The sequence below is a fragment of the Prionailurus bengalensis genome, chromosome C2 (genome assembly GCF_016509475.1).
Source record: "Prionailurus bengalensis isolate Pbe53 chromosome C2, Fcat_Pben_1.1_paternal_pri, whole genome shotgun sequence".
Classification (NCBI taxonomy): Eukaryota; Metazoa; Chordata; class Mammalia; order Carnivora; family Felidae; genus Prionailurus; species Prionailurus bengalensis.
This window is the reverse complement of record NC_057350.1, coordinates 8,157,976-8,181,934: the sequence shown is the minus strand read 5'-3', so window position 1 is coordinate 8,181,934 and position 23,959 is coordinate 8,157,976. Positions and strand designations below refer to the sequence as shown.

The 23,959-nt window shown below is 44.8% G+C and overlaps 1 protein-coding gene across 5 annotated transcripts in view; it reads left to right on the top strand.

The window, feature by feature from the left end:
• Positions 1-4,748: 4,748 nt before the first annotated feature.
• The window catches only part of DYRK1A (dual specificity tyrosine phosphorylation regulated kinase 1A), a 150,462-nt gene continuing 131,251 nt past the window's right edge, over positions 4,749-23,959 (top strand). For 2 of the 5 annotated variants that reach the window (XM_043593607.1, XM_043593603.1), the window contains exon 1: positions 5,828-6,578. The gene's annotated coding sequence lies outside the window, so the exon portion shown is untranslated. Of the gene's footprint in view, positions 5,110-5,827; positions 6,579-23,959 lie in introns of those variants that run through there. The other 3 variants (XM_043593604.1, XM_043593606.1, XM_043593605.1) reach the window with 3 other exon arrangements.

Below are 23,959 nucleotides of genomic sequence, written 5' to 3'. Positions count from 1 at the left end.
ATTTATTTGTTTTAAATATTTATTTTGAGAGAGAGAGAAAGAGAAAAAAAATGTGAGAGCGGGGGAGGGGCAGAGGGGGGGGGGGAGAGAGAGAGAGAGAGAGAATCCCAAGTCCCTACGTGAGGCTTGAACTCACAAAACGTGAGATCGAAACTAGGAGTTGGATGTGTAACTGACAGAGCCACCCAGGCACCTCTGTACAGCTTTAGTTGTAATAAAAAAGGGAAAACTTCCTTAAACGATAAAGGAACAGTTAAAGGAATTACGGCCCACTCAACTGATAGCATGCTTGCAGCTGTTGAAACAATCACCTCAATGTTACCTGATTAACAGAAAAATGTGTTCATAACAGAATTGTAAGTAAAGAAGGCATGAAATGCACCTCTATGTGGGTATGCATTCATTCCTAAGAATGTCTGGGAGGGTATATGTCAATATGAAGATATGAATAAGGTTTATCTCTGGGGACACCTACGAATGATCTGTACCTCTTTACTGTTTTCCATTTCGTAAAACTGTTTGCAGTGACCATATATCACTTTTATTTTTTTTGGATCTCTGATGTAGAGAACTGAGTACAGCTGATCCCGTAAATGTATTTTCTCTTGTGACTTAAAAGCAAATTTTAATGTTTATTTATTTTTGAGAGAGAGAGAGAGAGAGGCAGAGTACAAGCAAGGGAGGGGGAGAGAGAGAGAGAGAGAGAGAGAGAGAGAGAGAGAGAGAGAATCTGAAGCAGGTTGCAGGCTTCAAGCTGTCAGCACAGAGCCTTATGTGGGGCTTGAATCCACAAACTTTGAGATCATGACCTGAGCTGAGGTCGGGTGCTTAACCGACTGAGCCAGGCTCCCCTCTTGTGATTTTTTAAAAACAATTGTGGCACTTGGGTGGCTCAGTTGGTTAAGCACCTGACTTCAGCTCAGGTCATGACCTCATGGCTTGTGGGTTCAAGCCTCACATCGGGCTCTGTGCCCACAGCTCAGAGCCTGGAGCCTGCTTTGGATTCCATGTCTCCCTCTGTCTCTGCCCCTGCCCCTGCCCCCTCACACTCTGTTTCTCTCTCCTTCAAAAATCAGTAAACATTAACAAAATTTAAAAAAATAATAATGGGAGAGCCCCTGATAATCTTTAAAAAAAAATTACAATTTTCTTGGGGCGCCTGGATGGCTAGGTCGGTTGAGTGTCCGACTTCAGCTCAGGTCACGGTCTCGCTGTCCTTGAGTTCGAGCCCCGTGTCGGGCTCTGTGCTGACAGCTCAGAGCCTGGAGCCTTTTTCAGCTTCTGTGTCTTCCTCTCTCTCTGCCCTGTGTGCTCTGTCTCAAAAATAAGTAAACATTAAAAAAAATTTAAAAAATTTTTTTTCTTTCTCTAGCTTATTGTAGGAATACAGTTAATAATACACATGACATACAAAATATGTATTAATTGTATGTTTATGTTATTGGTAAGGCTTCTGGTCAACAATAGACTCTTAAGAGTTAAATTTTGGGAGAGTCAAAAGTTCTCTGTGTTGGCTGTAATGGGAAGGGGGTGTCTGCATCCCTAACCCTGTGTTGATCGAGGGCCAACTGTATTAACTTCTTGGTTCATAACATACTACCATTGTCAGTTTATTTTATTTTATTTTAAAAAAAAATTTTTTTTTTTCAACGTTTATTTATTTGTGGGACAGAGAGAGACAGAGCATGAACGCGGGAGGGGCAGAGAGAGAGGGAGACACAGAATCGGAAACAGGCTCCAGGCTCTGAGCCATCAGCCCAGAGCCTGACGCGGGGCTCGAACTCACGGACCGCGAGATCGTGACCTGGCTGAAGTCGGACGCTTAACCAACTGCGCCACCCAGGCGCCCCTACCATTGTCAGTTTAAATAATGCCCGTCTCTTGTCTTATTTTGTTTGTTTTTAATGTTTTATACACATGAATTACTATTAAATTCAGAGCAAACAGTAAAACTTGTATAAACGGATCAATCAAGGACCTTCATTCAGAAGTCTATGAGAAGAGCATGGGTGTCAGATTGCAGCCACACCACTGTGCAGGGATAAGTTGTCAATAGTCCACCTTCTCACCTGGTAGGAGGGGCAGAGATAGGAATATTTGTTAGTCTGTCCTTGGAAAATTTGGGTTCTAATTCCTGGCAGGGCTCCAACTAGTGAACTCCTGGGCTTAGTAGGTGCACCACCAAGATTGGTCATTAACACAAGTGGAAACAAACAAAAAATCTGGGCATCTTGGCTTGGATCTGTGAATTAGTTTGCTAGGGTTGCCAAAACAAAGCACCACCAACCAGGTGGCTGGACAGAAATTTACTGCCTCACAGTTCTGGAGGCTACAACTCCAAAATTCTGGTGTCAGGAGGTTGGTTTCTTCTAAAAAAAATTTTTTTTTAATGTTTATTTCCGAGAGAGAGAGAGACGGAGCATGAGTGGGGGAGGAGCAGAGAGAGAGGGAGACACAGAATCCACAGCAGGCTCCAGACTCTGAGCTATGGGCACAGAGCCCGACGTGGGGCTTGAACCCATGAACTGTGAGATCATGACCTGAGCTGAAGTTGGACGCTTAACCGACTAAGCCACCCAGGCACCCCAGGAGGTTGGTTTCTTCTAAAGGCTGTGAGCAATAATCCCAACTTCTCTTTTAGTTTCTGGCAGTTATCCCTTGGCTTGTAGAAGGTGTTTTCCTTTGTCTTCCCTGTGTGTGTTTCTGTCTCTGTCCAAATTTCCCGTTTCTAAAAGGACATAAGTCATATTCGATTAGGGCTTACTCTTGCTTACCTCTGGTAAGAACCCAATCTCCAAATACTCTTGAGCCATCTTGGTGTGGAAAGAATATGGGCTTTATAATTACACATGGGTTTCAATGTTGGCTTTACCAGGTACTGGGGGTATGACCTTGGGAAAGTTTTTTGAATTACTCAGAACTTATTTTCTCATCTGTATAGTGGGGATGTAATGTTGCTATGAGATTGGAGCTACCCCAGAATGTACTGGGTAAATGGAGGCTATTATTATTTGTGAGTTGGGGGGGGGGTCTTTGCTTTTAGAGGTTCACTTCTATGATTGGATATATCTGCCACAGGGTCTGCTAGGGCTAAGTCTCAGATGACAGTGATGAACCTGGTCAACACTGAACTGGCATTTCTACCAGAGTCCTTCCTGCCTACCTGTGTTCACTTGTTTGGAGTCAGTACAACTTACATGTTCCTTTTTAGGTGAAGCCCTGTATAAAACTAATTTTACAGCACTCCAACCTGGACACGATAGTTCATTGATCAATATTGTGTAAGGCTGTCAGGCTGGGGGTAGGAGTGTTGGGGAGAAGGGATATAGCCTTCTAGATATGAAGACCATCAATACTTTCTATGATGCATGACTATTAGCTCAAGATTCTGCCTCAACCTGATCTTCCAGATTGATTTGACTGAAGACAAGGACACATTTCCTGAGACATTGCCATAAAATTTTGCAGGTTACCTAGAAGTTTAATTATGCAAGTTTCCTTCATCACCAGCAATAAAAATTTGACTCAAATCTAGTGTTACCGGTTGTAAATGCTTAAGTGTTCTGATAGAAGTGAAACTGGTGAATCAGGGTGGGGTGGGGAGCAGGGAGAAGACGAGCCAGTGGAGGAAGAAGTTGATTGTGTAAGTTGTGTAAGGAGAAGTGTGAGCTTGGGAAGAATCAAGGTAGGATCTTTCACCTCAGTAGGGACATGCTTGGCTACTTCCTTCAAAAACAATCAAGTTGAATGTGGATTTTAATTGCATTAGTGAGTCAATTTTGAGGAGCAGCAATCCAAAAGAACTTAAAAAAATTTATTTATTTTTGCGGGGGGGGGGGGGGGGGGGGGGGGGGGGGGGGGCGGGGAGGGGGAGGAGAGAGGGAGGGTAGGGGCAGAGAGAATTCCAAGCAGGCTGCGCCCTGGGAGGAAGTGGGGCTCCAACCCAAGAACCCTGAGATCATGACCTGAGCAGAACCCAAGGGTGTGATGCTTAACTGAACCACCCAGGTGCCCCCCAAGTGAACTTTTGGTAACACGGAGAATCAGTCTGAAGTAAGCTATTTGCCTGACTACTTTTTAGCTAATTTAGTTCAGGTTTAGTCTGATTTTTTTCAGGGCCTGGCTAATTTGAATTGTTGCCTTATACCAATGTTCTGGTAAGTGTAGGAGGGAAACGTTTGTTGTAAATCATTTAAAGCAAGTATCTTTCCTTGAGTCACATAGGATAGAGACCAGTACTTATTATGGGGCCTTTCTGTACACTAACAAGATCATTCATATCTGTTGCTAATGTATTTGTGAACAGCTTAAAAAAAACTGGAACACTATTATATGATGGGAAAATAAGCTTAGAAATCAATAAATTTGTGACTTGGTGTAAAATAACACCTATATCATCCTTTTTAGCGTAACATTTTTCAGTGCCATTTTATTAGCATTGGTACAGAATATAATTTTTAGCCAGTGGCTGTCTACTGCTTACAATGTAGCCAGCACAGCATGGCTACTAGCATATCTAGATTTTAATGCCTGGGAAGCACACCTAGCGATATTTAGCCAGGCGGAAGGGGTATATAAAATAAAAACGCACGGAAGCCAGAATATTAATGAAGAGAGGTGGGCGAAAAGAATCGGGAAGCGGAGATGGTGCATCAAAGAGGAAAACAGGGAGTTGGGCAACCAGGATACAGTAATAGCTCAAGAGGATGAATGTTGGGGGCATTCCGTTCCAGAAGGAAAGGCTGCGCCCAGAAAGGTGGGGAGGGGTTTGGAATAGGTGGGAAAGCCTGGGAGAGCGTGCACAGCCTAAAAAAGTTTTTATGATGGCTCCGTGCATAATATCTGATCGTTGGCACTGGTTGCCGCAAAAATCGAGAGGCAGGATTTAATCAAGGTGTCAGCCGCAGGGGCATCCCGGATTCGGGCGAAGCGTCCGGAATTCCTGAGATGTCTGAAACGCGGAGGCGGCCTCTTCCCCACCCCCGCCGCGGCCTCCGTGGGCATTTTCCGGCGAGGGGGGCACGCGAACCCTTCGAAGAACAGTTGAAACGCGCGGCCGTGCGCACCCGGGCCGCCCTCCCGCGGCCGGCGCGCTCCCCGGGGATGAAGGTGAGAGCCCCGGGCCCGGGCGCCAGGGGGTGGGCTTCCCGGGTCCCCGCGCGGCCGCAGAGCCCGGCCCCCTCCCCCTCGGCGCGGGCGGGGCTGCGGGCGCACGACGCGGAAGCGCGGGGTTCCGGGGGCGGCGGCGCGGAGGCCGCGCGCGCTCCCCGGGCCGCAGTCGGCGCGGGCGCGGGCGCGGGCGCGGGCGCGGGCGCGGGCGCGGGCGCGGGGCGGGGCGCGGCCAGGAGGCCGGGGAGGCGGCGGGCGCTCGCGCACAGGCTGGGCCGCCGCCTCGCCCCCCTTCGCTTCCCTTCCCTCCCTCGGCCCGGCCGTCCCCCTCCTCTCCCCTCCCCCGAGCGAATCACGCGCCCTCCTCTGACACTCGTAGCGGGCCCGAGCTCCGAATTTATCCTTCACGTGACCTGAGGGGGTTGGGTGGTTGGTTGGGGACATAGGGGGAGAGGGAAAGGAGGGAACGGAATCTGCCGTTGCCCGAGCAACAGGCCCCGCCCGCCGGCTTGGGGCCGGGGGGCGGGAGGAGGACGTCAGCACGTCAGCCGGGGTTTTGCGTTTTGATTGACAGTTGCTATAGCGACCGGGTCGGTCCGTCGCCATTTTGTTGGTTGGTTTTTTTTTAAACCCTTTCGCTTCCCGCCCGAATAATAATAAAAAGCCCCATTGGAGTGAGGCGGGGGTGGCGGCGGCAAGAGCGGCGGGGGGATTCGGGGAGACTGCTGCCGTCGCTGCTGCTGATCGCGGCCCAGGTCGGGCTCTGGGAGCGGACACCTCGAGCGGGGGGTGCGGGCGCCGCCGCCGCCGCCGCCGCTTCTGCTGCTGCTGTTCCTGCTGCTGCTGTTGGTGCCGCTGCCGCCGCCGGCGAGCGGGCGGGACCGGTGTGAGTGTGAGAGTGTGTGTGAGTGAGCGTGTGCGAGGGCGAGTGTGCGTGCGTGTGTGTGTGTGTGAGTGTGTGTGTGTGTCTGTCTGTCTGTGCGGGGACTCGGGGGCGGGCGGTTCGGGCTCTCCTGGCGGAGGAGCCGCCGCCGCCGCCGCCGCCGCCGCTCGGGCCCCGGCGCTTCTCGCTGCGCAGGTTTGGAGCGCGCGCCATTTTGTGAGATTTACAAAATCCTCCTCGGGAAGAAGCCGCCGGGAGCGGCCGCGACTCGGCGCCCGGCCTCGCCGCCGCCGCCCTCCGCGCCGCGCCGGGCCGCGCGGCCCCGCCGCCGGGAGTCGGGGTCCGGGGACTGCGGTATTTGCCGGGGAGGGGGCTGTCGCCTCCCCGGCCCCGGGCGCCGCTGGAACCGCGGAGCCGGAGAGAGACTGAGAAGGCTGCGGCTCGGCCGCGGAGCCGGGAGCGCCGGGGGCGGAGAGAAGCGGCCGGGGCGGCGCTGGCTGCGGAGGCCGCGGCGGGAGCGCAGCGGCGGGAGCCCGAGGCTGAGACTCACCGGAGGGAGCGGCGCGAGCGCCCCGCCATCGTCCCGGTGAGTGTCCGGCCCGGCCGCGGCCCCGCCCGGCCCGGCGCCCGGCTCCCCCCGCGGCCTGCAGCCGGGCCCGCGCCGAGGCCGGCCGGGCGGAGGGAGGGACCTGCCATTTTAGGAGGAGGCGCCGCGGCCCGGGGCCGGCCGCCGGGGGAGGGAGCCCGACAGGCCCGGTCCCGGAGGAGAGGCGGGTGCGAGCGGAGGGAAAGTTGGCGGAGGGTGGGAGCAGGGGCCACGGCCTCCCGGGAGCCGGGGCCTGGGGGCCGGAGAAAGCGCCAGACCTTCACTGGTCGCCCGAGCGGAGGGGAGGAGGTTGTCTTCCTCCTCCTCCTCCTCCTCCTCCTCTTCCTCCTCATCCTCTTCCCCCAGCTCCTCCCTCGTCCCTCCTCTCGGTCCCCACCAGTGTGGGATCCGCCGGGGTTCTCCGCAAGGACAATGCACGGGTTAAGAAAATGGGGCTGGCTGCTGGGCGAGGCGCCGGGGAAGGTCGGGAGCCGGGTCCCTCAGCGGCCCTTGGGGTGTGTGCCGGAGCGAGGGCACTCGGCGTGCTCCGAAGTTGTGCAGTGAGTGCAAGTGATCCCGGCCACTCGAGGTGGAGTAATGACCTGTTTAGCAGCCGGAGGAGTTGGTGGTTGAGAATGCGTAAATTATAATTGATACCTGGCTATTGCAGCAAAACTTCACAAGTCTATTTACAGGCACAAACCCGCTCTCGTTTGGATCCACCAAAGCTGCCGAATTTCTTAATACCTCTCGAAAGGCCCCTCCCTAGTCTGAAATAGTTAAAAATGGCAAAATTAGTGAGTGATTCTGGCTAATGGGCTCTGCTTTTCGTCCAGCACTAGATTATATGGTCCTCGTAATCTAGGTGCCGCACTTGAATGCCAGCACCGTTTGGTTTTTGAATTCCGCCCAAGTTGCTAGAAAATACACCGGATGGCATTGTTTTCACACGCATTTTTTAAAGATTAGGACGAAGGGTACCAGGCAGTATTGTCGGGGTTTTGCATGTATGAACTTGCTTTTCCTACCGGTAGGAACTGTTAACCCATTTCACAGATGAGGAAACTGAGCTGTGACTCATCCAAGGTCATACAGCTGGGACTCCAGGAGCCAGGAGTCTGTAGGCAGCCTGGGCTCATAATCACTAGGTTATAACCGATTATTATAAACACTGGCAAATTTTGGAGCGATCTGTGTGTAATGACTCAGGGTTCTAACCCAGAGATTGTGCCCCTGGCAGTGTTGAGCATGGAATTAACTTTGTCTTTGCGGAAGTGGAAAGATTGAAAGGAGACCCTCTTAAAGAAACTTGTCAGATCTTCCCTCCCCCCCCCCCCCCCCAAAAAAAACCCCAACTATGTAGGCAGTTCTTGAATGGAAGGAATTAAGAAATATTTTTTTGGTGCGTTTTGTTCTTCACACTTAATTTTAACTGTAGGCATCACTTCAGTATTGATGAGTCATGAGAAAGTTTTGTGTAAAGTTATTTTTAGGAATTTTTAAATCTTTGAATAGATTTCCTGTATGACCTCTTGTACCTTACATACACAAAATGTTTAAGAATGGATATATTTAATTTGATTTGGGGGAGTTCTAATAATTCAGTGGAATTACCTTTAGGTTTTGTTTTCCTAAATTTGTCATGTCTTGATTGTTTAGTTACCTTGAGAGAAATAATTATCTTCAGACAGACTAAATGTGAGACTAGAAGATAGTTTCAAAGAAACAGCAGTTAAGAGAAAAGTTTACTCGGTTACAGTTAAGATTTTTAATATACACATGACTTACACTTAAAGTACCCCAGTGCTTTTGGAAGATTCGTCTTGAAATAGCCCCGGTGCTTGTGTTGGCTGTCCAAATTCACTTACACTTCCAACCTTATCAGAAAGTTAAGGACTCCTGTTAACATGTGTACCAAGTTCTGTTGTAAAACAGTATAAAAAGTTCATAAGAGGCATAAGCTCAGAAAGTCATTATTCTAGAGTCACCTCTGTGTAAGGTAGCAGGCACACTTTAAAATCTAAAAATGATTATGATTTGAAGGAATAGACTTGAATGAATGGATGGTCATTATTGGTAGGGGATGGGAAGTGGACCAGATGAGCTGGTGGGATCTTTGTTATAAGGAATTTGGGTATAAGATTCTTAAACATGTTTTAAAGACATTTTGGTGGGACTTATTAGAAACTTAAGAGATACACAGAATTACTGTGTGTTGGGATTCAAAAATTAACCCGTTAGTCCAGTCTTTTAGGGGAACTGATGTTCAAAATAAATGAAAATACTCCATTTTAATGCAGTGTCTTGTTTGGGAATGTGTATAGTAAAAAAAAAAAAAAAGATCCTTGGTTAGTATATTTTTACCTCCTAGAATATTGTCACATGACTGTCCTGTGGGTTTCAGTTTATGGAGAGTTATTGTGTTGATGACTTAAAGATTGGGGGGGTGGTTAGGGAACTGGTATTTAAAGAATTTACATACATAGGTTTTTATGGTGCTGTGAATATTTATCTGCCAAAGCAAAGTCAAAGACAACTTACAACAGCAGTTACAGAACGACCATTGGCTTGCATTTTGTTTTGAAACTAATATGCAAAAAAACGAATATGCTAATTTGTATCGAATTTTGGGTACTACTTGAAAACTTCTTTTTTTTTTTTTAAATAACAGCTTAGCTACTTAGATTACTAGGGATGTTTTTACATGTGTGTTTATGGTTGGTAAGTATCTTGTTTGGGGAAGAAAATTTGGATAGAAGTAACTTTATTATGAGTGCAAAGGGAATTGCTTAGTAAAAGTAAGTTTAATAGGAGTCTTCATTTTTGACTTTCTTTGTATTTGTGATAAAGGTGTCAATCTTTTTGCTTCAGAATTAGCTTCTCTCTCACTTCAGAGAACTTTCACATTTCCTACGCCCACACCCCCAAGCAATTTCTCTCATTGCCCCAAGAAAAAAAATGAAACATTTGAACCCAGCAAAACGCAGAAACTTCCAGGAAGAGTCTTTATAAAGAACTTAGCACTTACACAGAATTTTATTGCTCTTACAATTTTGTTGTATTCCTTATCAGTAATTCCAGCTATGAGCTAAGAATCTCTACTTTCTGTTGAGTGTTTTGGTAGGTATACCTGTTTTCTATTTACGAGTAAAAATATTACTTGAAGTTACCAAACATGGTCACCTGAATCTTGGTGCTAACACAGTTGGCCTTGTCAAGGTATTGTGGGACTTGAGTATACATGGTGATTATGCCTTTAAAAAAATTTTTTTTGAACATTTATTTATTTTTGGGAGACAGAGACAAAACATGAGTGGGTCGGGGGGCAACAGAGAGAGAGGGAGACACAGGATCTGAAGCAGGCTCCAGGCTCTGAGCTGTCAGCACAGAGATGGACACAGGGCTCAAACTCATGAACTTTGAGATCATGACCTGAGCTGAAGTCAGATGCCTAACTGAATGAGCCACCCAGGTACCCCTATGCCTTTTAAAAGACTTCTTACCGTGTATTATCTTCACCGTTGGTCAGTGTTTTGATGGCTAGAGAAATTGTGGTAATTCCTAACCACAGCTTATACAGTTTTTGAGTAAAAATTTTGGGAGGCTAAAGTTTTTGTTTAATTACTTGGAAAAGAATCGTCAAATTATTTCAGGTTATCTAAAACTTCTCAGTTGCCCCTAAATGAATAAATTTTTTGAAATCTTGCCTGCAGTGTTAAGCTGGAGCTGTGAAGTTTATCGTTGGTTATGTGAAAATGAAATGTTGGCTTCACAGGAGAAAATAATTAATCAAAGATTCGTATTAGGTAATTAAAGACAAGTTGTGTTCCTAACTTAGTGGCTACAGGCAGCCTGAGTTTCATTTTTTAGTGTATGGAAAGAACATGGTTTGGGAGTATTGCATTATATAGGCCAGCTGAACATTTTTCAGAAGTTAAGCTTTTGCTTTGAAATCCTTTCAGAATTGTATAACGAGTTAAAATTTTCTTTTGGAGATAATAACTTACAGTATGTTGAATGTCTAAAGTGATGTGGTTCCTGGTGGGCATACTTTGTGCTAATGTAGAACCACTTTTGGGATTTTTGACAGTTGATTTTTCTACCAGAGCTATGCACCTCTGTTCTAGAAGGGGATTTTTGTTTTGTTTTATTTTGTTTTATTTTACTTTATTTTATTTTATTTTATTTTATTTTTACTTTATTAAAAAATCTTTTTTTTTTTTTTTTTTCCTTTTTAACTTTTATTCAGGTTTGGAGAGACAGGGACAGAGCAGGAACAGGGGAGGGGCAGAGAGAGAGAGACACACACACACACACACACACACACACAGAATCCAAAGCAGGCCCCAGGCTCAGAGCTGTCAGCTCAGAGCCCGACGCAGGGCTCAAACTCACGAATGGTGAGATCATGACCTGAGCCTATGACCTGAGCTGAAGGCAGATGCTTAACTGACTGAGCCACCCAGGTGTCCCTTAAAAAATCTTTATAAATGTTTATTCAGTTTTGGAGAAAGAGAGACATACAGAGCTTAAGGGGGGGAGGGGAGCAGACAGAGAGGGAGACATAGAACCTGAAGCAGCGTCCAGGTGCTGAGCTGTCGGCACAGAGCCCAGTGCTGGGCTTGAACTCCCAAACTGAGATTAAGACCTCAGCTGAAGTCAGATGCTTAACTGAGCCACCCAGGTGCCCCTAGAAGGAGATTTTGAAAAATTTATAGTACCATTAAAGTTTTGACAAGGTACTTACCTTTTGCTTGAGGGATATATGCTCGTATGTAATACTGCACGATAGCTTAAAATGTATTTTTACTTCAGAATTGTTATGAATTTTCTGTTCCCATAATTAAAATGCTTGTGTAAATCAGTGGGGAGGAGCTTAGGGATCTGGTTTAACATGGAACAAATCTGGTTTTCAGCATCCCTTTTATTTTACATAACATCCCTGTTCATTAAGTAACCCTGTAATTTTTCTAAGTATATCAAATTTCCAGTGACAAGAGTTGATTTTTCTTTTTTAAGTTTTATGGATATTTGTGGTTAGGGTTTGCATCTGACACCCGTCCAAAATGCGCATAATGTCTAGTTACAGATGGCCATTGGGACAGCGTGGTCCTGTGGACAGAGTACAGGCCTGTGAGATGGTGCTGGGCAGAGGCTCCAGAGTCAGGCAGATCCGGAATCTCAGCAGGTCCTGCCACTCACTGGCCGTGTGACTTTGCTACGTAAGCATTGGTTTCTTCCTCTGTAACACGGGGTTTGTGATACTTCTCACAGGGCTCTTGTGAAGGTTGGGGCAGCACCTGCACATTTCTTAATAGCTTTCTCCTCTCGCTTCTCCCTCTTTTTCCTCCTGCATTCATACTCATGGTTATGGTCCCAGGATAAATGCTACTTCTTCAGAGAGGCTTTCCCCCAAACCCCAGTCTAGGTAGGGTTCTTTGGCTGTGTGTTCTTATAGGACTCTGCTTTTTTTTTTTTAATAGCTCTTATTGCAGATAGCTGTACGATTATTCGTATATATTCACAGTTCTACTTACATAACGTCTGTCTCTTCTCTCCATTAGATGGTAACATCCACCTGGACAGGAATAGTTCTTTGATCACCCTTCCAGTACAGCAGAGGTAGATGTATATGTGTATAGAGGATGGAATGAGGAACCTATCTGCCGAGTCCTGTCCTAGTACCGCTCCATAATTGTGCAGTCTTGGGCAGAGTAGCTTCTCTGGGCTCGGGTGTTTTATATGCCAGACGTGCACAGCACCAGCCGCCCTGCCCAGGAGTTTGAGACTGTGGAATGAGATACTGTAACGAGGTGCTTTGCAAAAGTGTAAAATGCCATTTAGACATAAGTTGGTACAGTAGCAATAATTTCAGTGGTGGGGTTACCCAAGAATTTATAATTAGAGTTTCAGCTTTACTGAATTAGTAAGAAGTTATTAATATTTGTTATACACTTAAACTTTCTATATGCATTAATTAGAATACAAGATTGGGCCTTTGTTCTGATTAAATACAGTAGCTTAAACAAGAAGTTTATTTCTCTCTCCTGGAAGTAATTTTAAGGCTAATGTGGTGGCTCCATGGTAGAGGGGACCTTGGTCCCTTCCCTGTGCTTAGGGAAACCCCACTTTCTGTATGGTAGAAGACCGTTCCCCACCATATCCACCATCTAGGAACAGATGTGGGGAAAGCACATCTCCTTTTGAAGACAAACCTGGAAGTTGCATACGTGACTTTTGTTCACATCTGTTGGTCCAGACTGGGTCAGGTGGCTAGCTGCAAAGGAGGCTGGGATATGTGGTCTCTGGCAGGGTAGGGTAGCTGGTTGGTTGAAAATCTGTTTCTACTGAAGAAGAGAATGGTGGGGGGGGGGGGGATTATGAGGCATTTCCTGTCACACCTTGAAATGTTTTGGAAGAAACATACAGAAATAAACCTTGAAAAGACAACTTACTGCACTAATTAATAAGACTTACTTTCCATATTTGGTCATTAATCTTTTGAACTGTGGTGTGCACATTTAAATAGATCACTATTTAGTATCTGCAATATACGCATATATGGTCAGATTAGAAAACACGTAGCTAAACTTTTAGTAGTGAAGGAATTTTGGCACGTTATTTTACTGACGCTGTTTTCTAATAGAAACATGGTTCTTGATTGCTGTGACTGTATTTTATGTAACCAGTATTTGGAGTCCCAGCTTTTGAGTTTTATTTTCATAGTTTCCTAGTAGGTATTCTTATGGTATGTTTTCATACTCATACTCTCAGCAGACAGTTCTGGAATAACACCTGTGTCTTGTCAGGTTTTCAGTAAATGTTTGAGCCCCTGAAGTTGTAAGGATGATAGCAGTGATGTTTAGAAAGAAGTTTACTATCCAAGTATGTTCCTCTTAGGTTTCTGTGGGTTTGAACAAAGAGAGTCTAGGATTCCTTTGAACTAGAGAGTGTTATTATTTGATCTAGTGGAGACCTGAGAAACTAATGGTTCTCAAACAGGCTTCTGGAGAACTTCTCAGAGTTGTGAGATTTCCCAAGCTCAGATACTTCTCTTTCTATAGGTTTGGGATGATGCTCTGGAATTGACTTTCTCTTTCTCTCTTTCTTTTTCTTTCTTTCTTTTTCCTTTTCTTTTCTTTTCTTTTCTTTTCTTTTTTTTTCTTTTCAACGTTTATTTATTTTTGGGACAGAGAGAGACAGAGCATGAACGGGGGAGGGGCAGAGAGAGAGGGAGACACAGAATCGGAAACAGGCTCCAGGCTCCGAGCCATCAGCCCAGAGCCCGACGCGGGGCTCGAACTCACGGACCGCGAGATCGTGACCTGGCCGAAGTCGGACGCTCAACCGACTGCGCCACCCAGGCGCCCCAACTTTTCTTTTCTTTTCTTTTCTTTTCTTTTCTTTTCTTTTCTTTTCTTTTCTTTTCTTTTCTTTCTCTTCTCTTCTCTTCTCTTCTCTTCTCTTCTCTTCTCTTCTCTTCTCTTCTCTTTCTTTTGAATTTATTCTTAGAGTGAGTGTGCACAGGAGGGGCAGAGAGAGAGAGAGGGAGAGAGAATCCTAAACAGGTTCCGCACTGTCAGCGTGGAGCCAGATGCGGGGCTTGATCCCACGAACCGAACCGTGAGATCATGACCTGAGCCAAAATCAAGCCAAAATCAAGATTCAGAAGCTTAATGGACGGAGGCACCCAGGCGCTGCAGGAGTCTACTTTCTTAATTAGGACTCCAGGTAATCCTAGTACATTAGAAACATTTTGAGAAACATTCATAGAGTTCATTTTCTTCATTTTAGGGAAGGAAATGGATGTAAAGAAGCTAAATGACTAACCAGTGCCCCAGAATAGGCTGGTCTCCAGGGCTGGTGTATGTTTTCCCGACTCCTGTTTCTTTGTTCTTCATACAAACGCAAGAGAGGACGAAATACCAACTGCATTGGGATTTTATAGGGATATGGGTCATTCTCAAATAGTTTTTTTTATGTGTGAGCTCATTGGTAGTGAATGGTTGGATCACTTAATTGTCCTTTTAACAAATAGAGGTAGTCAGATGAATATTTAAAGGTGGGAAGTTGAGGTTTTGAATAAGGTGTCGTTACTCTCAGCGCTGTAGTGGACAGGGTCGTGGACGGGCAGCGTGAGGGGAGATGGTAGGTAGGTGCCTGCCAGGCACGAGGAGAAGGAACCAAGTAGGTCTTGTCCCCGTTCTTACTTTCTTTTTCAAAATCTGCAGTTCTCACTGTCAGATTCATTCTTTTAGATGAAGCGAAGAGCTGGATTCCCTAATGTAAGATGGAAATATTCCCAGAGGAATGTGCTTTATCTGTATATCAAGTTAACACTTTATTCTTATGAATTAGCTGGCTGTCATTTTAAAAATTGGAGATGAGCACCTGTACTAATGAGAGAGCTTTGTGGGAAGGGTGGGGGGAAGAACAGGGCACGTGTGCCCTTGCCGGAGGAGAATGAAGGGCATGTCTTTGAAAAGTGTCAGCTTGTGGTAAAGTCCTGGAAAGGTTGCGGGAGGCTTTTCTGGTGGCCAGAGGTTGGTGGTATTAGACTGACTGCTGGCCTCCTATCACTAAGAGTGTTGGTCATGAAACTGGATAATTTTGAGGAAGACCACTTGATTGCTTGATTGGGAGTAGAAGGCTTTTTTTTTAAATTAGCGTTCATCATTCCTTTGGAGCAGTCTTATACCATGTCAAACATACAGGAATCGTTCTGATGACCTAGGGAATTTTAGTTCCTAAAGATCACCAAGTAATAATGTCCTCATGATATAAAAAAAAAAAAAAGAAAAAGTTCAAGCCCTATAGAATGGTGCCTTATCACCCCCCCCCCCCCACCTCACGCTCCGTAGGTCATAGTTGTTTTCCTACCAGAAATGTCCTGTGCATGTAGGTGCAACTGTATATATGTACATTAAACGTTTATTATATGTGTGTGTTACAAAGCTGTATGTTCAGTGTGATCCTGTTATTTTTTAAAATTTAGTATTTTTTAAGGAAATTCTGCCTCCAGTGTGGGACTTGAACTCACGAGTCCCAAGATCAAGAGTTGTGTACTCCACCGACTGAGCCAGCCAGGCACCCTTGATCCTATTTATTTTTTAAAGTCCACAGACATTGTGATGGATGTGTGTGTGTGTGTGTGTGTGTGTGTGTGTGTGTGTATAGTGTCTGCAGTTAAGAGCGAATGGGATCGTGCCAGACACACAGATTTGCATCTTAAGTGTCTTGATCTCTTTGGGCCGTATTTCCCTATCGGCTATATGATATTTGCTTGTTGTTTTTAAATGGTTAGGGAGTATTCCGTGTTATGGATGTACCCCAATTTACTCAATCTCTATTAAAGAACATTTGAATTGTTCTTGTATTTTTGTTTTAAAGTGTTCCAGTATACATCCTTGTGCCTATAACTGTGTTCTCTAGAACACTAGCCCTAGATTACATATTTCAAAGGGAAATTACTGGTTCACCAAGTATATGCACATTTGAATATGTCTTGCGAAAGTGTCTTCTCAAAAGTAGCACCAATTTCTACTTCATGAGCTGGGTCTGAGAGTTCAGTTTTCCAGATCTCACCAATACTGGTGTCGTCAGAATTTTAAATCTTTGTCAGTTTAATAGGTGAGTAATGATGTTCAGTTGTTTGGATTTGCATTTCTTTAATTATGAGTGAGTTTGAACATCTTAAGTTGTACTCGGAGTTTTGTACTTTAAAAAACGAAATACTTATTCTCTGTCAGATACATAATTAAAAATATTTTCTGATTTTCCTGCATTTCTTTGTTCTGTTGAATGAAAAATGGATGTTTTGATAACCTGTAGATGCTTGTAATTGTAAATGCTTTGATAAATTGTGCAAGGGGATTCTTGTTCCTCATCATTTGAGTAAACGTTTGGCTGGCCTCTGTGTGAGGCCTGCGCATCGTGGTGGTAGGAGCTCTGACTACAGAGGTGGGTGAGATTTGGTTACCTGTGCTGTTAGTGTTGACATAGCTGTTGGGTGCAGGCACCATTATCATAGTAGAGACCACGGCTGCTGACGCGGAGAGGAGTTGACACGTGAAGGACTGGAAGAATGTAGAGAAGTAAGGATTCTGGGGGTTTGAGTGAGCCTTGAGGAGGAGGGACTGAGTCTTGGTGGAACCTGGGGCAGTGGCAGTCTGCTGGGGGCTGTCCTGTGGGTGACCTGTGGTAGCAGGGGAAGTGAGGGGTGACTCTGGAGAATGACAGATTCGTGAGCCCCGAGTATCAGTGTGTGTGTGTGTGTGTGTGTGTGTGTGTGTGTGTGTGAGAGAGAGAGAGTGTGAGAGAGAGAGAGAGAGAGAGAGATCCTGGAGGAGGGATAGGGACGGTTGCACTGAGAAATGACAGTGATGGGTCTTACAGATTGTGAGGCATTTGATTTGGGGCAATTGAAGGAGTTTCCACAGGGCAGTGATGATGGGTCTGGGTTAGGGAGATGACAGTGAGAGAAGCAGGGCCTGCCTGGAAGGTAGCTCGTTCTAGGTGTATAGGCTTGGAGGAATACGAAGAGGTAAAAGGTACAAGTCAGATGGGAGAGCCAAGTTTGGAGCGCCTTGAAAATTCTCAGTTATTTACTTTTCAGCAGGACAAGTGAATATCACTGTGTTCAAACAGCAGCGTGGCCAAATTTGTGGCGATAGAAAGGAGAGAATTGAACTTAGGTAGCAGTACGGTACCGGGATGATTGGTTTAGCGGGACGGTTGAGAACGTTTCCTCCCGAAGGCCTGAAGGAACTGTCAAGGAACAGACGATGGAATTATTAGTGTAGTCAGGCTTCCATTAAAGGCAGCTGGAAATCATTTGTAGCACCATTAAAGATGAGCTTAAAAATAGGGCAGTGGGAGAAGGCAATGCTAGAAGGTGTGACTCTGGAAAGGAAAAGGTTGTATCGTAATACGTGGTTTGCGAAGTATAGAGTAGCTGAACACGTGACAGAGTGTCTTTGTGTTTTCCTGAAAAGTCTCATCTTCTCTTTCTTTTCACGTGTATCCTTATCAGGATACCAATAATCTAAAATGTATTTATCTCGTGAGGTGTTTGGGATTATTTATGGAGTACCTCCTGGTGCCATACGTGGAACTGGGGCCTGGGCGTCAGTGCTACAGCAAAGCCTACTGTGGGTGTCCTGATGGGAATCAGGATCTGGTGGGAGATCTTTTGGGATCTCTAGAGTAGGCTCATGGACTTAGTCTAGGGTAGACATGAATCTTCATTAAAGGGAACACAGAGTCCATGAAATTGAGTGATTTTGGTGTTGCCTTTTGAAGGTCAATTTTTTGGTCTCATTTTAGAGTTCTTTTGGCAGTTAACTTTGAGTTAAAGTTTATTTGAATATAAATAGGACTCTAGTCCTTAAGAGGAATTCTGTGTGCTGAAAAATTTGTTCCGATTTGATCATTTCTCCTTGAAAAGAACAACTGTCATCTCAGTGTTTTTTGTTTTTTTTTTTTTAACTTCATCTTTACATCAAACACATTCATTACTGAATGACATTACTTCCGTGGTACAAAAGATTTTGTAAAAGTTTTTTCAAAGTAGCAGTGGTAGGAAATTTTTAGGATCTCATTTGAGCGTACTATTATCTAATCTCACCTTTTCAACTTCCCTGTAATGGTTCTATGGTACAGTTCAAAACATCAGGAAAGCTAGGTGAATTTACCTAAGAATTGGCCCGAAGGCCCGCGGTTACTCAGCAGTATTCCAGTCAGCTATGCAGAGGGAAGAAATTGAAGACAGGAGCCTGAGGATTCAGGAGAGACCGCTTGGAGGAAGGCTTCTTGCTGAGTAAGACGAAGATCCAGACACAGAAAGGATGCAGGCATGGAGGGAGAGTCGAGAAAAAAAGGAAAGTTCAATAGCATGGGCAGGAACGAAAGAGTGATCTGAGCAAATGATGAGCAAGAAACGACTTTGTTTTTTTAACGTCTGTTTATTTTTCATAGAACACAAGGGCAGGGGGAGGAGAGAGAGAGAGAGAGAGAGAGAGCGAGCGAGCGAGCAAGCTCCAGGCTCTGAGCTGTCAGCACAGAGCCTGATGTGGGGCTCGAACCCACTGACCGTGAGATCATGACCTGAGCTGAAGTCGGTTGCCTAACCGACTCAGCCACCCAGGCGCCCCAAGAACAGCTTTTTAATGGTACATTGGGACTCCTGCTAGTCACAGGACCCCGCAACTGGATGGTGTGGCCCCAGCTCACTTCCACAGTCTTACCTTCCGGGTCTCCGGACCCCGTCTGGGCTTGTGCTCCTTCTTCGGCTGGTAGTCCTCCCCTTTCTTGAAGTCCGCTCCATTTCCTCCTTCACTTTCAGCTCACATGTCACCTTGTCAGGGAAAGCTGCCCCCCATCCCCTGCCACCTCTTCGTTTTTAATATCTCCTGTCTTGCTGTATTTTTCTCTATAGTGCTTATTACACTTGATCATTTTTTTTTAGTGCTTAGTTGACTAATGCCTTTCAGAGAGAAGGGACAGTGGTTGGCCCCCTCCCCCCTTCTTTGGGATTGGCAAGCGTTTGGCACATACTGAGCACCAAGTAAACATTTATTTATTGAGTGAATCAATGAACTACATGTTTTGATCTTTACTATTTGGTCTCAAGGACCCAAGAACTGTCTTCTTAAAGATAGGACTGGAAAACCATGTAGCCAGGAAAAAGAATTATTTGCTCCTGGATTCCTTTAACAATGCCTGTGAAATACCTACTGTTTGTGAGAAGCCAGATGTTCGGAATATGGAATAGAGACATCGTGCCTTTTTATTTTTTATTAAAGTTTATTTGACTATGCTGTATTGGATTGTGCCTTCTTTATTAAAGGAGCACATCATTTTCGTAGTTGATTGAAATAGGTACAGCCCTTAGTGTTCATCTGGAGAGGTTTTAAAAATTGTGGAGGGAATCAGCCTGGATACTCTTCACGGTTCCTAGCCAGCAGAGTGAGGTTCATTCTCCAGTGATCTCTGGAATGTCAATCTGGCATTTGCAGTAGCCAATGTCGGGTTCACATTTAAAGTAAGTGCTAGCTTTGACTTCATCTAAAAAGTGACGGAAAAGCGGAGACGGTGATTTGTTTGGATGCTTTTTTGGCTTTAACTTTTTCAAGTTTGGACAACAGGATGAAAATGATTAGGGAAAGTTCATTGTATGGATGGATTTTTTTTTTCTTTTTTTAAAGAATGAGTTTCGTAGTTAGAAAATTATTGAAGCTGTTGATCTTGTCAGGTGAATGAGCCTTAAAAAAATCTTTTTTTAACATCTGTTTATTGTTGAGAGACAGAGCATGAGTAGGGGAGGGGCAGAGAGAGAGAGGGAGACACAGAATCTGAAGCAGGCTCCAGGCTCTAAGCTGTCAGCACAGAGCCCGACGCGGGGCTTGAACCCACAAACCGCGATACCACGACCTGAGCCGAAGTCGGACGCTTAACTGACTGAGCCACTTAGTTGCCCCCAGGTGAATGAGCTTTTCAAAGTTTATAAGGGATTTGTTTAAAATAGTTCTGAAACCTTTCTCAGTGACAGGTCTGTTGTAAATATTTAGGAAAACATATTCAGAATTATTCAGTAGCTATTGAAGCTCTCCTCTCTGTGCCTGGTGCCATGCTAGGCCCTTGGGAGTGAGTGACACGGACATACACGTCCTTGCCCTCATGAGGCTTTTCAGTGTAGTCAGGAGCTCCCTGGAGAGAAATGTAAAGGAAACACGTTCAGCATGAGCACTTCCTCCTTCCCTCCCTCCTTTTGTTTATTTCTTGAACTTGTTTTTGGTGGCAACATGTTAAGAGTCCTTCAAGCTATGTGTTGCTTTATCTCTGATAACATAGGAAGGAGGTAAAGGGGGGAACATTTATGGTACCATGTAAAATAGAAATTTAGATCTTCAGCGTGTTGGTAGCTTTTTAAAAAAGTTAATGTCGATCAGTGAATTTATTCTCTTAAAAAATAAGCTATTTAACAATAATAATAGTAACAATAGCTATTATTAATTGATTGCCTGCTATGGGCCAGACACTGTACATATTCATTATTAGTTATTTTAATATTCTCAGCCACTCTACAAGGTGGTTGGTCGTATCTCTGTTTTATAAGCTACAAGGTTGAGATGTAGGGAAGTAAGTTTGCTTAAGGATCATCATAGCAGATTGCATATGCTGCCTCCAGATAATAGAAAACTTAGTTGAACGGGTAAGTGCCGTAAAGTTAAACATTTAGAGAGAAAAGAGAGAGAAACATAGAGCTTCTATAATCCATTAATTGAAGAAATAGATACAAGTTCTGGTATACTGGGATTGATGCCTTGTGCTACTGGTTCATTCGTTTTTTCCAATAATAAACAAAAATGTGTAAACGCTTTTTAAAAAAATTTTTTTTATTTTATTATTTATTTATTTAAAAAAAATTTTTTTTTTTCAACGTTTATTTATTTTTGGGACAGAGAGAGACAGAGCATGAACGGGGGAGGGGCAGAGAGAGAGGGAGACACAGAATCAGAAACAGGCTCCAGGCTCTGAGCCATCAGCCCAGAGCCCGACGCGGGGCTCAAACTCATGGACCGCGAGATCGTGACCTGGCTGAAGTCGGACGCTCAACCGACTGCGCCACCCAGGCGCCCCAATTTTTTTTTTTAATGTTTGGTTTATTTTTGAGACAGATAGAGACAGAGCACGAGCAGGGGAGGGGCAGAGAGAGAGGGAGACACAGAATCCGAAGCAGGCTCCAGGCTCCGAGCCGTTAGGCCAGAGCCCGACGCGGGGCTCGGACTCACAAACCGCGAGATCGTGACCTGAGTTGAAGTCAGACGCTCAAGCGACTGAGCCACTCAGGCACCCCTAAACGCTTTCTATATTTGAGGAATTCTTTATCTTAAGGGGTTGGGGGGAAGTAGAAATCTTCAATTTTGAAAGCCAAATTTGCTCATTTTCTCTGCGTCTTTTGGAGTGGGGACGTGGTCGTGTGACCTGGGGCCTCCAGGCCACTACCTCAGAAGCTAGTGATTTTCAGAAGCAGACACTTGTAAAATCTGTGTCCCGCAGTGCAAGGGGATGGCAGCTGCACCTGTTTCCCAGAGGTGGGCAGCGACAAAGATTCAGCTGTAGCGTTTGGTTCCTGGTGTCACTGGCGTCTGTACTCGTTGCAGTGACTGAACCCTGTGTTGTCTCCACTGGACCAGATCTGTGGTTTGAATTTTGGGTGTTCTTCATTATGTAGCCTTCCAGTCTGGCCCTCCTGGGGTTTTCTGTGAGTTGCCTAATATGCTTTAATAACTTCCTTTTCAGTTTCAGCAAAGCCAGGGTTAGTTTCTTTTGTTTGCAGCTAAGAACCTTTACTTCGATGATGCTAATTAAGGTAATTGACAATTCCAAGAAACTCCAGGGTCAGGGTTACTTGCATCTAGATTAGAATTTATTAGTGGGAACAGCTCGTGTATATTAAGTGAAATAGTTACATGCAGGCTGCTTATTGATTTAATGAATTTGCTGATTTGAATTTGCCTCTTCTAGGTATTGGGGATACAGGAGTGACAAGATAGACAAGATCCCTGCCCTCACAGAGCTTAATTCTGTTGTGAAAAGTAGAGAAAGCAAGAGAGCAAATAACAATGGCAAAGAGTGATAAATGCCAAGATAAAAATAAAGGTGGGGTAATGTGATAGATAACGGGGTGTGGGTAGGTTTAGGAGATGTGTCTTATAAAACATTTACTTTAAAATCATTGTCAGGAGTCGTGACTTGGGTTTTTGACTATGAGGCAGTACATTCTGAATTTACCCACCTTCCGTAACCACCTAGGAAACTGGACAAAATACATGAAACAACTATTTTCAGGTATTGAACAACAGGCAGTACAGAACTGTAATCCCTGACAGATGGGGAGCAAATGAGGTGAGCCCTTTGATGGCCCAGCTTTCTTCTTGGAGGTAATTTTCAGATCTCAGTGCAGGGAGGGGGATCCCAAATAGAGCCTTTGGCCTCACTGAGTTCAGGAAGCAAAGATTGGAGTTGGGGTTCTGCTCCAGCAGAATGGTTCTGTTTTGAGGAGCAGGGTTCTGGAGAGAAGGGAGCTGGGCAGAGCATAAGTCTTCTTAGTGGTCCTCTTCAATGATTGATTGAAGATTAATCTGTGCACATGTAGGGTGCAGTTTCATAAAGGAACAGTTCCTGGGGAAGAAATCCACTGGAAAACTGTAAGCAGAACCATTCTCAGAGCTCACATAGGGCTGGGAAATAATTTGAGTACCTTGTAGCCAGAAGACAAAAGTTCTTGTTAAATGCTGTGTTCATTGAGACTCCAGAAGGGTCATGTCTTAGTAGTGGGGCCAAATTGGTCCTCAAATAAAGGCTTCTCTAGATCTCACTGGAAAATGTTTAAAAACAAGCCTCGAAAGGCACAAACTAATCTGAACGGAATGTAATTGCCTGCAAAGTCCAATACTCTTTAAAGAAATGTAACAAAACCTAATACTTAACAGTTTAAAATGCCCAGCATCCAATCAGAAATTCCTAAATATGTGTAAAAGCAGGTTCACCTGGCTTATAGTTAGGATATCAGTCATTTGAAACCAACCCAGAACTGAAAGGTGTTAGAATTGACAGGCAAGGGCATTAAAGCAGTTATTGTAGCTGTATCCCATATGTTTAAAAAGGTAGAGACTGGAAAGGTGAAAAAGAGACCCAAATAAAACCATTTAGAGGTGAAAAGTAATGTGCGAGATGAAAAATACATTGGATGGCATTAATGGCAGATTAGACATTACAAAAGAAAAGATTAATGAATTTGAAGACCTAGAAGAGAAAACTCAATAGAAACAGAAATGACAGAGATAATGGAACTAGCAAACAGGGTAGTTCAGATGGCTTTATGAAATGTAGGGTCAGATTATGGTTAACGTCGACACCTTCATACGTGAGTTTTGCTTGAAAAGAACAATTGTGAATGCTACCTGAATTTGGCTGGATGTGTAGTTAAGAGTGGTTGAAAATCAGTATTTCAGTAAAGCACTGGGGTATGATGGACGAACTTTATTATGCAACAGCGTTTAGTTGTTTTTTGGTATGTAACAGTGTTTCTCCACGGTGTTAGAAACTTAAAACATACAGGTATGATCTCATAGATTTTGGGGGTGTGAGGCCTGGGTACAATTTAGCTGGGTCCTCTGCTTTAGGGTCTCAGGGCTACAGTCAGGATGTTGGCTGGGGCTCTGGTAACATGTGAGGCATGACTGGGGAAAGATCTCTTTGAGACTCATTTGGTCGTTGGTAGAATTCAGTTTCTTGTTTACTATTGCACGAGGGTCTCAGTTTGTTACTGTTAGCAGGCATCTGCCCTTAGTTTTTTGCCGTAGGGTCCTTTCCAA